Source organism: Saccostrea echinata, unplaced genomic scaffold (assembly GCF_033153115.1).
Source record: "Saccostrea echinata isolate AGI-Se365-2 ecotype Australia unplaced genomic scaffold, CSIRO_AGI_Sech_v1 ptg000005l, whole genome shotgun sequence".
In the NCBI taxonomy this organism is placed as follows: Eukaryota; Metazoa; Mollusca; class Bivalvia; order Ostreida; family Ostreidae; genus Saccostrea; species Saccostrea echinata.
The window spans coordinates 11595186-11610822 of NW_026889754.1; the positions used below are offsets into that span (position 1 = coordinate 11595186).

At 35.6% G+C, this 15637-nt stretch overlaps 1 pseudogene; it reads left to right on the forward strand.

Annotated features, from left to right (window-relative positions):
- Nucleotides 1-1361: 1361 nt before the first annotated feature.
- On the forward strand, nucleotides 1362-15324 carry LOC133179881 (uncharacterized; annotated as a pseudogene).
- The last annotated feature ends 313 nt before the right edge of the window (nucleotides 15325-15637 follow it).

The following is a 15637-nucleotide window of genomic DNA, read 5'->3' on the forward strand; positions in this document are numbered from 1 at the left end:
ATTACTCCCAAGGGGATGAATGGATCTGCGCTATCTGCTTTGTATTGCAATTAAAATGCATATTTATGTCATTCTGAATTTAAATTTGAAAACGAAGATTTTTTTTTCAATTTGTTACAAAGATTTATAAAAAGAAAAAAAAATTGTAATCTTGATGCAACATTTTTTAATAAGGTTTCTGCTTGACTCTTAGATTTGTAGGGACTATCTACCATAATTAAAACTTTTTTTTAAAATACTTGTTTTTTTTATTTTTTAGATTCAATGTCAGAGTGGTTTTAAGCTGCAATTCATATGGACAATGGGCATGCTAATTCAAATTCCAATATCATACCCCCCCCCCCCCCCGATTATAATTAGTTTTAATTAATTAGTTTATGATACGATATCAAATGAGTTTATTATACAATATCAAATTAGTTTTAATTACTTTTCACTAAATTCATTTTAAAAGTTAGGCTAGCCCATAAAAACTATTTAATCCAACATGGCTGATTCCTCTGCCCAATTCCCAAGAGATATAGATAACACCTGCTTGATCAGAGATGCTCTACCAGTTAGCTCCTCACACTAAACTCATTAATTTCTCTCTAATTTGACATGCAATTTTCTGTTATCAAAATTCTCCTTGACCAGTGCTTGATAATTACACCCATGGGAGAGGTGGAATTTCTCTTGTAACATTATATTTGTTATAGATTGCTGTAAAGTATATAATGAAAAAAATAAGTATTTCTTGATTTTAACATTTTTTTAATAAGGATACTGCAACACTTTTACATTTTTTGGGATTGTGTAATTTAATAGTAAAAAGGCAGTTTTTTTTTTAAATTTCACTTAAATTAAAGGTCACAGTGACCTTGAAATAGGTCGCGACACACCTTCTACCTAAGATGCATAAACTGGCCAAGTTTGATGATTCTAAGTCTAATAGTTTTCTAGTTATGATCCAGACAGGATTTTTCCATATTAGGTCATAGCATCTTAATTAAAGGTCAGAACGACCTACTTTTAGTGCGCGACACACCTTCTACCCAAGAAGTATCAGCTGACAAAGTTTGATAATCCTAGGCCTAATAGTATTAAAGTTATGAGCCGGACAAGAGAAAAGCTAACAGACAGTCAGACGGACAGACATGAACGCCATAACATAATACGTCCCGTCTAAAGACGGGCGTATAAAAATTGCAGAAACATAAACTATAATTAATCTGAATAAAATATAAACGAAAATAAATGCAATTTTGTATACTGTTTAAATTTTCAGTAACTCTCCACCACAACTGGTTCCTAGCCTCGACTTTGAAGACATAGAGAACGAAAGCGTGCTGTTTCAAAAATACTTAACACCTACAGTTATTATGAGCACATCAACACCCTCCACCCTAAAACGAAGGGACTCGGTACCAAACGGTGCCCATAAAAAGATGCCTACCCAGTTTTTCCTCAGTATCCCCAAAAATAGTACGAATGATGCTTTCCCGGACGCTCCAGCCACGGATACAGCTGCTACATGTATCAAGTCCCCAAAACAAGGAAGCCAGGGAACACTCACAGGTGTGGAGGACTCAATTTAAGAGAATTAAGGTTAGCAATTACGCCGTCTTTCTCTCATTTAAATTGAACCAATTTTCATTAAATGTATTTCATAAGATGTATTCTTTATGATTTAATTTTTATTAATTGTTAACTAAAGTATCATCACTCTTGCTTACATCAGTATTAAAAAGCACACTTTTCATGTTTTCTGGAAGACGTCACAAGCTTAAAAGAAAAATGATACAGAGATTATATCCCCCCCCCCCCAAGAGGAGCTGCATTCTGAGAGATCGTTAAAGACTGCTATGAATGCCAATCTTTAGCAAAATAAGCAGATGGAGATATTAAATAATTTCATAGAGGACTATTTCAGAAGACGGAGAGTGCAATTCGTATCCGTGTAATTTTCTTGCTTTATGAAGGAAAGCAGGGGGAAAAAGAGGAGACTATCACTGGCATTGAACTACTGTAAACCTTTATAAATGTGCTAATTAAATAGCCTTAAAGCCGCTTAATCCGATCCTGATCACAAAAAATATATTCGTTTCTGGAAAATAATTGTCCATAAATTGTTTTAACTTTCGTTAAATTATACCCTCAAAATCTATTTCTTTTTGAAGGTCTCAAAATTTAAAAAATAAATTTTTGTTAGGTCACACAAAAAAAAATTAAGAGAATGCGGAGCTTTCGCATGCGCAGTGGCATTGTAAACAAATCGGATGATGGAGATCCTAGAAAACATGGTCGGACTGAATCTCTCACAGACTCTCAACGTGAAAAGAAGAGGCCTGAACTAGAAAGACGGGAAGCCAACGAATATATATCGGAGAACACATAATATCCTTAATCAGTAAGTGGAGTTTGTCATTTTTCAGGCCGCCAAAATATACTGTGGGCTAGCTCAAGCGTATTTATTATAATATAATATAATAATTTTTTTTTTCTTACGCAAAACTCAAAATATTGTAGGCCAGTCAAGAAAAAGAGTTTCAAGGAACTTTTGCAGTGGAGTACCGACACGGTGAACCATTTTTGGCATTGTTGCAAAGTTGCAAGCACATATGAGGAATTTCTGTTCTTACAAGATGTATGGGTCGGAGTGCTCCATCATGTCCGATATGAACATGAATGGGCATTATCTTATGGAAGGATGGCACCAGGTGTTTGTTCCCATGAGGAACTGAATGATGACAGAGACAAGCCCTGGATTGAGAAAGTAAGTCCTGCACACTATGCATTGACCAAGATTGTCCTAGACATGCGATTGAACAACAACCGCTATTACCTTAATTCTAGGTATAAATATATTCAATTGAAAGAAGTTTTACAAACTGCATATCCTTCAACTGCCAAATTAATGATCCATATTCTTCTTTTAAAGGAGTACAGCAAAGTTGGAGATTTTCAATAATCACATCCTCATGTATGCATCCAAGGGAATTTCTTACTCACCCCCAGTGTACCGAGCCAGGAATATTTTGGCAGCGTTGGACTACAATTATGCAGTTGATTTGCCCGAAGTAACCCATGCATGAAGATGGTGCTTCTAGGTAAATATTTATTTTCCGTTAGAATATTGCTGCTCAAATTTGGTTAATAGCTCATGATTACATTCTAGTTGCATTCTAATTCAGGTATTTCAGAACGTATTCAAAGAAGTCAGGTAGTTAAACAGTTTTTGAGCGGAACGTGAAGAAGACTCACAGTCATATCAATGACATTTTTTTCAAAGTTCTATGAATGCGTTTCGAGTTGGATGAAGGCATGCATCGTCCTGCTGAACTCGTAGAGAGAGACCCCAGGAGAATTTCTCGGGTTTTCGCCCCAGAGTCGCCACCACCAACAGCAGAGATTGAACTTCAGAAAAAGTCCAGATTTGAATAAAAACTTCTGGCAATCTCTGTAAATGACATTCCATATACGAGACAAATATTTCTATGTATTTTTGAAACATTTTGATCCAAATGAGGTATATCTGAATTGTATATATATTTTTTTTTGTTTTGTTTTTTTTGTTTTGCATTGCTACTCATTTATTTTCAATGACTTCTTTCAATATGGACTTTTTGATCATAGAAAAAACCTAAGGTTGTGTATTGGGAACATATTTGCCACTAGACTGTAAATTATGCACTGTTTATCATAAGGATATTTGTGATGTATCAGGGCCAGTCTTCTGAACACTTGAACATGTTTATTATGATGCATTTATCGCAACAAATAAAATTCATTTGGTTATATGTAGTCTTAATTTTGTATGTATTTTTAAGGAATTTGTAAGAAAATGCATAGATCAGTGGCAGTTCTAAGATTTAAAATTGAAGAAAGGGAGAGGGGCAACAGATGATTAGGCAGAGGTTTGAAGCTACTCCCAAACTCTCAATATTTTGTAGAGTAAAAGTCTTTTGAATACACTAATGTACCATTTCTTGTCAATATGCTTTATTAGATTTAAAATTGGAGTATTTTAAAGTCACTGAAGAGAAAACCATTGAGTCAATGCTGAAAAAGCTCCTGCCATGCAAGAATGTAGAACTGAAGTTATTTATTTTCACCTTTTTTCAAAATAAAACGTGCTTGTGAAACACTGATGCCTCCACATGGCAGCTTTTGGCATTAAGATTTAATTATATATATATATATATATATATATATATATATATATAGTTTCTTTATTTAGTACCCAGGAGCAGAGAAGAAGATTTTAAAAGAATTAATGCATTTTTACTATATAGTCAATAGAGCCCCGCCCTAACACCAGAACCCCTGACCTTGGGCCCCTGACCTTGGGCCATGAAATTCACAACTTTGGAAGAGGCACTCTTGCTCATCATAACTATGTACTTAGTTACTTTATTTAATACCTAGAAGCAAAGAAGATTTTCAAAGAATTGAAGCATTTTCACTATACACTCAATAGAGCCCAGCCCTAACACAAGAGTCCCTGACCCTGGGGCCATGAATTTCACAATTTTGGAAGAGACACTCTTGCTCTTCATAACTATGTACTTAGTTTTTTTTAAAACTCAGGAGCAGAGAAGATTTTCAAAGAAATAATGCACTTTCACTATATGATCTATAGCCCCACCCTAGCACCAGAACCCCTGACCCTGGGGCCATGAATTTCACAATTTTGGTAGATTACAATGATGCCAACAGTTTGAATGCTTGATGTCCAGGAGTAAAGAAGAAGATTTTTTAAAGATTGCATTAGTTTTAGCCCCACCCCTCAGGCCCCATGGGGGCAGGGACCATGAAATTCACAATTACTGTTCCCCATCACCCATAGATGCTATTTGCCACATTTGGTTGAAATTGGTTATGCGGTTTCAGAGAAGAAGCTAAAAATGTTCGAATGTTAACACACGACGCACGCCGACGGACGAGAACGCAATAGGTCACCCGAGTGACTCAGGTGACCTAAAAATTAAATGTTTTTATCGATATTTAATATGTGCTTCGCTAAAGAGGGATCTAATGCCCGAACACGGGAAGAAGCGGCGTACCGCTTTCCCTGCGGTATACGAGAGATGTACTTGAAATCTGAAATCTATTTTACATGTATTGCTGATCGCTTACATAGCATTATTTTACAGCAACAGCTTTATACAAAAGAAGCTCATTATTACAGCTGGAAGACGGGGTATAGTTACTTTAAGAGAGATGCTTAGCTTTGCTACAGGTAGTCCGGTACTACCTGTCCTCGGATACAACATAAACCCAGCAATCCAGATTACTGAGCATAATTTCTCTACAGTGTCCACTTGTATCAATAAATTATACATTCCCATCGACATCCATGATGCAGACTAATATGATATGGACTCGAATAGAAATCTTTAACTTTACGTTGGTTAGATATCATTCCAGTGTACATTAGATAAACGAAACTATAGAGATTCGATGGAATAATTCTTTAAGCTTCTAATCTTGATAATATAATGACTTTTAAAATGGTCCCTTGAGAGTTTTATAATACAAAATGTCCAATAGTGATCACTTATACAAGGGGTAATAACACCAGAATTAACAATATTTTCTTTAGAATTACATAAAATGTGGTCAATAATTGACACTGTATCACAAGTAACTCTTGTTGGGTCAAGAATACTTTTTTTGATTTGTTTGTTTGTTGTTTAACGTCACTCTCGAGAATTTTTCACTCATATGGAGACACCACCACTTGCCGGTGGAGGACTACAAATTTTGACCTATACTCGGCACTTAGGGACATTGAGCAGTGAGGGATCTTTTTCGTGCCAGCACGTACTGCGACACGGGACCTCGGTTTATACCGTCTCGTCCGAAGGACCGGTCTCCACGTCCCACAGTGGGATTCGAACCCGCGACGTAAGGATCGACTCCTTACTCCGCGACTCTAGAGCGAACGCTCTAACCACTGCTCCACGCGGGCAATGGGTCAAGAATACTGTGGTAAAAACTAAATAAATTTAAGATGTTCATATATGATTTGTATATAGGGTTGCTTTTTTTTTGGGTGTAAAGTCCTCCAAAATGATTGTTTCACAGTCTGTATGTAGATCTTCTTCCCAGTGGTCGTTAAAAAAGTTTGGATGGGTGGACGATAACACACTCCAACAATAGGTTTAATATTGGTAAGTAAGTGCGAACCATAGCCCAAATTGACTGAATAGCTTCTATATACACTGTTAACTTAAGAAGTCAATTAAAGGGGCCATTTAAGACAGTTATGATAACTGATATGATAATATCATATATTGCTTTTTATTTAAGAATCGGTAAGTACCTCGAATCCATAAGATACCAGGCTATTTTGTTATTTCATTTCTATTTTATAGTCAATCTCATTGATTATAAAACGTTGAAATTTTGAATCTTCAGATTACAATTTTAGAATCGATGTGAATATGACTTTTTATACGGATATAAATTTCGATGGCTACAGAAATTAATCTGGCAATATTGGAGGTCAGAAAATTCACAGACTATTCGGGAACAAGCCTTAGTAAATGCTGCTTTTACTAACAGAAAGCCACTGGTATACACGAGTAATTTGAGGAATGACTTAATTTCCAAATTTACAAAGGAGTTTTGAAACTCGGACATAAAACTACTCAATTATACTGTATGCCGGTTTCTGTTCAAGAGTGGTTCAATCTTCATCAAATTGTGGTACCTAGAAGTATTCTGTAGTTCTTGTGAGACCTGTAGCCTATGCATCAACTCGCGTGGAGAAACGTGTGCTTATTTCTTCACAAGAGATATGATGTAAAGGTAATATACGGTCAGTATTAAATTAAGAACATAATCAGGCGCGGATCCAGGAATTTTTTCGGGGGGGGGGGGGGGGAGGGGGGTCCATCCCAGTCCAAAAAATCCTACCCAAAAATTTCTTGACAACCCCCCCTCCCCTAAATTCCCATCCCAAATGTAATAAAGTAAGAGCAAAAAAAAAGGTAAAGTCCACTTCCAAACGTGAAAAACACCTATTTCGTCGTGGTGATGGTGGGGTCCACGTTTTCTAAGGGGGGGGGGGTCCAAAGTCATTTTTTATTTGCTTTATTATATACTTTTTATGACTCCTGACCCCCTCGACCCCCTTCTACATCCGCGCGTGCAGAATATTAGACTCTCCTTTGGTGAATTCAAACTTCGATATTAACGTATAAACCGAACATTTCCATTTGGATGTTACTCAAAACGAAATTGAAATTAAGAATTCATATTAAAAATCGGACAGAAAGTAAGTCATGTTAGTAGTCAGGTCCAGGAAAATCACTAGATCAACCTATATAGCTAAATTAAGCTATATAGGTATTTAAACCTATCACTAATTGTTAAATCAACCTATGTGCGTAAATCACGTGCGGTTTTTACGGTGTGAATTTTATTAGGAAGTTGTCGCATTATGGTGAGTAGTTGATTTTTTTATGTTACATATGTGTGTGTTTAAGTGCAAAAGTATAATGTTTAATAATGCCGCGTTGATATATACGAAATCGTGAAAGTGGATACTAAATGGATCACTCACTGTGGGACGTGGAGACCGGTCCTTCGGATGAGACCGTATAAACCGAGGTCCCGTGTCGCAGTAGGTGCTGGCACGAAAAAGATCCATCACTGCCCAATGGCCCTAAGTGCCGAGTATAGATCAGAAATTTGCAGCTCTCCACCGGCAAGAGATGGCGTCTCCATACGAGTAAAAAATTCTCGAGAGGGACGTTAAACAATAAACAAACTAAATGTATCACTAGATTCTTTCTGGTCAGTTAAGATGAAATAATTCCAAATAACCTTTATAAAAAGTAAGAAAAACGTAAGTAAGAAAGTAAGAAAAAAGTAGGCCTCAGTGCGGTAAAAAAATTTACCAACTTCAGTTTGACACCATGAAAAATAAACCCAGTGTTATGTATGATTTTAGATCTGCTTAATATCGAGTTCTTGTCTTTATCTAAATGTATCTTACAGGTTAACTATATTTAAAAGGTAAAATGTGTGTTTACCGATTTTCTAGTATTCCGGAATTCTTTTTTCCAACCTATAATATTCCGGTAATTTTTGAAACATACTATTTCCTGTTCTTGCTGCTCGCTTTTCCCGATAATATTGGCTCAAACTGTACGCAGTATGTAAGTTGTTTTTTTCCTCAACATGTCACATAACACGGAGGGATCTGTATGCATTGTCTCGTTTGTTTCATATAGATACATAACCTAATTATTAAAAAAGATAAACAAGTTGTGATTACAATACACCACAGGTTTCCCTTGAAAGAGAATTAAAAAAAATGGACAAATTTTTTATTCACAACTTGCTGGGTGAATTCACATATTTTTCTACAAATAGAAAAGACTCTATATACTGTATTTCCTACACCTGTAAACCCACTCTCATTCTTTTTAAAGGTGTTAAGTGTTAACTCTTTAGTAATATCAATTATATGTTTTGGTATAAACTTTCTACTCTCAAAAACAACAAGGCATGTTTTCCCAGACAATTCACATAGTTTTGTATATACATTTTTATACCCCCGCTCCGAAGGAGAGGGGGGTATACTGTTTTACCCTTGTGTGTCTGTCTGTCTGTCTGTCCGTCTGTCCGTAACAAATTTTGGTCGCAGTTTTCTCAGGAACTACTCATTGCAGATGCTTGAAATTTTAACACACTCTTTGTTTAGGCATGCCATATGGTGGGATTCATTTTTGTACAAATCGGATGTCAACTTCCTGTTTATCTGTGCGTCTGTCTGTACCACACATCACAAACTTTGGTCGCAGTTTTCTCAGCAACTACTCATTACAGGTGCTTGAAATTTTAACACACTCTTTCTTTAGGCATGCCATATGGTGGGATTCATTTTTGTACAAATCCGAATCCGATGTCAACTTCCTGTTTATCCGTGCGTCTGTCCGTACCACACATAACAAACTTTGGTCGCAGTTTTCTCAGCAACTACTCATTACAGGTGCTTGAAATTTTAACACACTCTTTCTTAAGGCATGCCATATGGTGGGATTCATTTTTGTACAAATCCGAATCCGATGTCAACTTCCTGTTTATCCGTGCGTCTGTCCGTACCACACATAACAAACTTTGGTCGCAGTTTTCTCAGCAACTACTCATCACAGTTGCTTGAAATTTTAACACACTCTTTGTTTAGGCATGCCATATGGTGGGATTCATTTTTGTACAAATCCGATGTCAACTTCCTGTTTATCCGTGCGTCTGTCCGTACCACACATAACAAACTTTGGTCGCAGTTTTCTCAGCAACTACTCATCACAGTTGCTTGAAATTTTAACACACTCTTTGTTTAGGCATGCCATATGGTGGGATTCATTTTTGTACAAATCCGATGTCAACTTCCTGTTTATCCGTGCGTCTGTCCGTACCACACATAACAAACTTTGGTCGCAGTTTTCTCAGCAACTACTCATCACAGGTGCTTGAAATTTTAACACACTCTTTGTTTAGGCATGCCATATGGTGGGATTCATTTTTGTACAAATCGGATGTCAACTTCCTGTTTATTTGTGCGTCTGTCTGTACCAGACATCACAAACTTTGGTCGCAGTTTTCTCAGCAACTACTCATTACAGGTGCTTGAAATTTTAACACACTCTTTGTTTAGGCATGCCATATGGTGGGATTCATTTTTGTACAAATCGGATGTCAACTTCCTGTTTATCCGTGCATCTGTCCGTACCACACATAACAAACTTTGGTCGCAGTTTTCTCAGCAACTACTCATCACAGGTGCTTGAAATTTTAACACACTCTTTGTTTAGGCATGCCATATAATGGGATTTATTTTTTGAACAAATCCGATGTCAACTTCCTGTTTATCCGTGCGTCTGTCCGTACCATACGTAGCAAATTTTAGTTGTAGTTTTCTCAGCAACTACTCATCGCAGATGCTTGAAATTTTAGCACAATCTTTGTTTAGGCATGCCATATGTTGGGATTCAGTTTTTACAAATCCGATGTCAATTTCCTGATTATCACTGTGTGTGTCCATAACCGAACTTGTGTATTCACATCAGAGCGGGGGTATTATTAGTGAGCATTGTCTCACAGACTTCTTGTTGTTATCTTTTATTTATCTTTTTGTTTCTGTCTTGTATGGGGTCAGCAATATTTTCATACACACTTTTAAAATATTTATGGATCATAATAAGAACAACAACCTAGATTATAATGGTCTTAGGACTGCAGTGTTAGATAGACTGAAAAATATAAATACATGTAATAATGAAATTAAAAATATAAAGTCAATTGGACCACATATTCCAAATTCCATTTATGTGCATTATAAACATGATAAAGGTTGTAAGGACATGTACAATATATTTATAAGTAAAAAGAAAGAGCCAGTCAACTCGCTCAAAAAATGGAAAGAAAAGAGTGTTTCCCTTTGTGAAGCAGACTGGAATAAAATATTTGAACTTCCTTTTAAAATATCAAAAGAATCTAAATTTCAATGGCTACAATTTCAACTATTACATAGAATCATCTCAACTAATTATTATCTATTTATACTTAAATTGATTGATTCTCCAGCATGTACTTTCTGCAGAAGTGACATAGACACAATCGATTATTTATTTGTAGAATGTTTTTATGTAAAAGAACTCTGGTGTACCATTGAAGAATGGATTTTCAATAAGTTTAACATCCATTGTAGTTTTGATAGACAAGCAATACTATTTGGTAAATTTGAAAATATGAATGTTTATAAATTTCAGAATCTTTTAATACTTATTGTAAAACAATTTATTTTTGCTAGTAAATATAAGAAGGTCCCAAAAATAAATGTTGACGCTGTACTAAAGGGGATCACAGATAGAAATTTTATTGAAAAAGTTTTGTTGTTTAAAAGTTGTAGATATGAGGAATATGAAAGGCATTGGCAAAATATTTGTGATGCACTGTAATTAATACAGATATATATACTTCCTATTACCTATATAGAATATTTTTTTCTTTTCCTGACCCCCCCTTTTTTGTTTTTTTTCTCTCTAAACAACTTTCATAGTGTATTAAAGTAGATCTGTGTAAATATGATTAAGACAAGACAGAATATGTGTAATCGGATGTTAACTTGTACCATGTGATGAAATTTATGTGGTATACATATACCTATGAAAGTGTTATAACAATAAAAAAAAAAGTAAGAAAACTACCATTCCTCATCTCCGTGATCCCGTGAAATGTTGTAACCGGAAATGTTTTAAATCTAAAGGCAATATGCGGAGCAGGTCGAATCCAATCGGCAATCCTCGGCTGACTCCGCTTCGCTCCATTCAAACCTCGGATGTGATTGGTGGAGGAATATGCATCAATTCGATTGTCTAATTCTTCCTTCTTTATTGGTTTTGATTACAACCTTATGTTAGCAGTCTGTGAAAGCAAAACATAATGTTGGGCGTGCCCCAAAGTAACTCGGAATTCAAAGGTTTAACATTTGAATGAATTTCAAATAGATCAAATGACTGTATCAGCAATATGGCAGAACACCGTTGACGTCCGAGGTTAGTGTGCGAGGTACGAGCTACCCGAGGAGCTCCGAGTGGGTCGACTCCGCGTTTTTCAGTGAAAAATCCATGGAAGTACAGAAAAGGCAATAATCGAATTTGAGAAATGAAGAGATAATATGGTTAAAATGAATAAATGAGCAAGGGAAATTTAAAAACAAAATCTTATTTTTTGTCAAAAATGATAAAGATATAAATGTAATGACAGTAATGAAGTCAAAAATGGTGTTTTTTTAATGTTGAAAAGGGGGAGGTGTATACAGAACATGATTTCCACGTTTTGTCTTTATGAAATAAGATAGCGAAATAGATCTGAAAATTTAAGTAAGAGAGAAGATAAGAGTAAAGTTCTGTGCCATTTTCTTGGAGATAGGTCAGGATTCTCTTGCAGAAAGGATGAGGTATGAGGGAAAAAATGAACACTAGTTGTAATTGCTGATAGGATGGCTTTATGCTTCGTGCAAGAATCTGGTTGTTGTCAAAATAGGTAATCACATCGGATCTGTCATCTACAATTACTGGATCGCAAGTTTGGTCACCTATCCACGACAGAAGAGTGCGATAGCTAGCAGCAGGTTCAGCGGCAGAATTCAGTGTACATACATTGCGACTACCAGAGAAGTAGTAAAATAATAATTTCTTAATGAAACTGAAAGGCAAAACCAAATTTTCTCTAAATAAGGAATATATTTGCTCTAAGCAAAAAATCAAATTGGATTTCTTTTTATTTGAAAGTTCCTTAATGTTTTTACCCACGATTGCAGACAAAATCGACAGAATAAACCTGTTTCTATCCTTCAACCACTTTTCGTCGCACGCGTGGCGGAGTGGTTAGAGCGTCTGCTCTAGAGTCGCGAGGTAAGGAGTTGATCCTTACGTCGCGGGTTCGAATCCCACTGTGGGAGACCGTATAAACCGAGGTCTTGTGTCGCAGTAGGTGCTGGCACGAAAAAGATCCCTCACTGCTCAATGGCCGTAAGTGCCGAGTATAGGACAAAATTTGCAGCTCTCCACCGGCAAGTGTTGGCGTCTCCATATGAGTGAAAAAATCTCGAGAGGGACGTTAAACAAAATACAATCAATTCAACCACTTTTATGCGTTTACATCCGATAGGCACTCTGTTTTCATACTTGCTCTTTAATTGACGACAGTCATCCTGTATATTGTGTTTCTCATTTTCCACTAATGCACGTACATTTTTTGTAACATAAACATCAGACAGTTTCTTGAATTATTTAATGAATTATTTCTCCAACTGTTGTATCATTGTTGTTGTCCATTAAATTTTCTGAACAAAAGTTTGCACAAGATAAGCACAGATATGTTGATTTTTATGCAAGAATTTTTCCTCATCGTGTTTGTTAATTATAGATTTCTTAAATTTTTTACTTGAAATTTTGTATACAACGGCATTGTTGTTATGTTTTTTACAACTGCAAACACCAGGCATATTTCATGCAGATCTGAAACAAAGAAACTTGTGTAAAGGCCACAACCATTGTGTACAACCTTCAAATGTATTATCATATGCATCTTAAATGCATGGGTGTATCATCCATACATACACCAAATAAGCAAGTTTGCTTTGTATACACATTAAGGCAGACAGACAGACAAACATACTAATGCGAGGATAACGTCCATGTAAATCCAATAATCTCCCAAGAAACTTTAAGGCTAACATGAAATACCTTGTGAATTACACATATTTTACACCTCTGGCTCATTATAAATTGCGATACATTAAGATTTGTGGGAATAAAAACAACATTCCAAGTATAGCATTGGATTTGAAATTGCATCCCCCTTCCTACACACACACACACACTCCTTACGCCTTTATTATCTCATATTTTGTATAAAAATGCCAAGTAATATTTAAAACGTGTAAATTATACATACGCAACCGAAATAGCAATAAAACAATAGAAAAATGGCAAAGATGATTTTGTTTTGACTAGAATAGACGTTCATAGACAGTTATGTAAACCGGACATCAATGAAATTATCGTCCCGGCTCCGCAACTACACAGCTTTATTCATTTCCGCTGCACGATAACCACTGCATGTGGAGGTAACAAGATTTTAACAAAAGTGTTACAAGATTACTAGAAGGAAATACAAGGAAAATGAAGGAAGGCAAGTCAGGAATATTTCTTCACATTCTGCCTCTTTATTAACTATCAAAGTACTCAGAAGTACAGAGAGCCGAGCTCCTAAATCAGAGTAATAAACGAAGACCGTTTTACACGAAACATACATTGTTACAGTAATAACAGATAACAAGAAGTGCAGAAACTAGATGTATATGTAAAATAAGAAAAGGATATTTCTATATGGCATATACATGTAGCATAAAAAAATGTAGAAAATTAAATAAAAGCTAGGTCGAATTTAATAGCGTAAGCATTTTCTCACATTTATCGTTCAGGGGTCTTATACAACTTACAGAAGTGAATAAACATTGATAAAGCAAGGTCTAACCTTTGTGCACAGATGAGTCCTCAGCGGGAGGTGTTGCAGCAAGGTTTGTATCAGGTCGCATGCTCCAGTCATTACTGTTAGCCTGGTAACACAACCTCCATGTATAGAATGTGTCGCAGACATTGCCAGAGGCCTGATGAACCTTTCGCATATTTTAAACAAATAATTAATCGAAGAATATGGGAGGAAGTACATTACTTTTAAAGTTTGTTTGTTTGGAAAATTCCTCAGTTTACCTTGTTTAATCTAGTGTCTGTATTGTCTCAGAAGCAGCTGAACATTCTTACTATATTTTTACTCGTAAATTTGATTTGACTGTGAGGAAGCTAGGGGGGTCACGGGGTCTTGTCGACTTGGATTTTCAGCTGAAATTGGAGGAAATCTATAAAGCTGCAATTTCCTAAGAGCAACCCAATTCTAGCAGTTACGGTAACAATGCAGTTTGTTCCCCTGAAGACAAGGATTCTAACACACTAGTACCTGAAGCTGAAAAGGTGCTAAATTTTTTTGGCTTACTGTCAACATTGAATAGAAAGTTGATGCAAGTGAATTTTCAAATCATGATTCACATTTTCTCCTCAACCAATTGTAAATATGATTCATCAATAACACACATGAAATGGGATACTACATTTTTCAAGTAAATAATTCTCATTGTCTCTCTTGTAATAAGCTTGAAATTTTTATGCAGATCCATATTTGGAGAGACAATGAAGAGAAGGATCTAATATCGATAAGATCAGAGAGTGAAGACAAATTTCAAGATGTCAAAAATCATGACATTTTATGGGCACACATAACAAAGACCCTTAACTCTCACAAAATTCCTGTTACAATAAATCAAGTAAAAAAACAAGTGGAAAAATAAAAAAAAAACGTATAAAAAAGTTGTTGATGACAATCAAAAAACTGGAAACAAAAAGACAACTTGGAAATATTTCGAAGAGTTCAAATCATTGTACGGTAATAGGGCGTCTACAACTGCAACAATAACGTACGACAGCTCAAAAGGGACAATGAACAGTCCAAAATCTGATGCAAGTCCCAGTGAGTCCTGTTTGCCATCAACATCCCTGAGAGAAAAACCTTAAATAGCCAGACTGATCATAGGGATTTGGATTCTAAAAAACCAAGCTTGAAAAAAGGTACTTTATCAAAGTCTTTGAAAAACTAACAGCTCAAGGTGATAAGATGATCGAGGAAGTGAAAAAGCAACATGCAGCAAAAATGGAGCGCTTTGATAAACTGTTAAAGAGACTGACTTTGCCTGGATCTTGGCTTTAACAAAATACCAGTATTGGGTATATGCATTGTTTGTTGTGATATTGGTGAAAATGTTTTGATAGTGCAGGTAGCTTCTTCTTACTATTGAGAAAAGTGGGATGTTTTTTTAAGTTGCCAAAAAGTAAAATAAATGTATTTTTATCTCCCAGCAATTCTATAATTCTTTTGTCATATATATTTTGTTAATATTTTTCAAAGGTTCCAATGTTTCATTATAGTTTGAAATTTGATGGTTTTTCTTTAAAATGGTGTGTTTTAACAGTAATAGAAATATTACTATGAAGAATGTACATTTAATTTATTTGTTCTCATA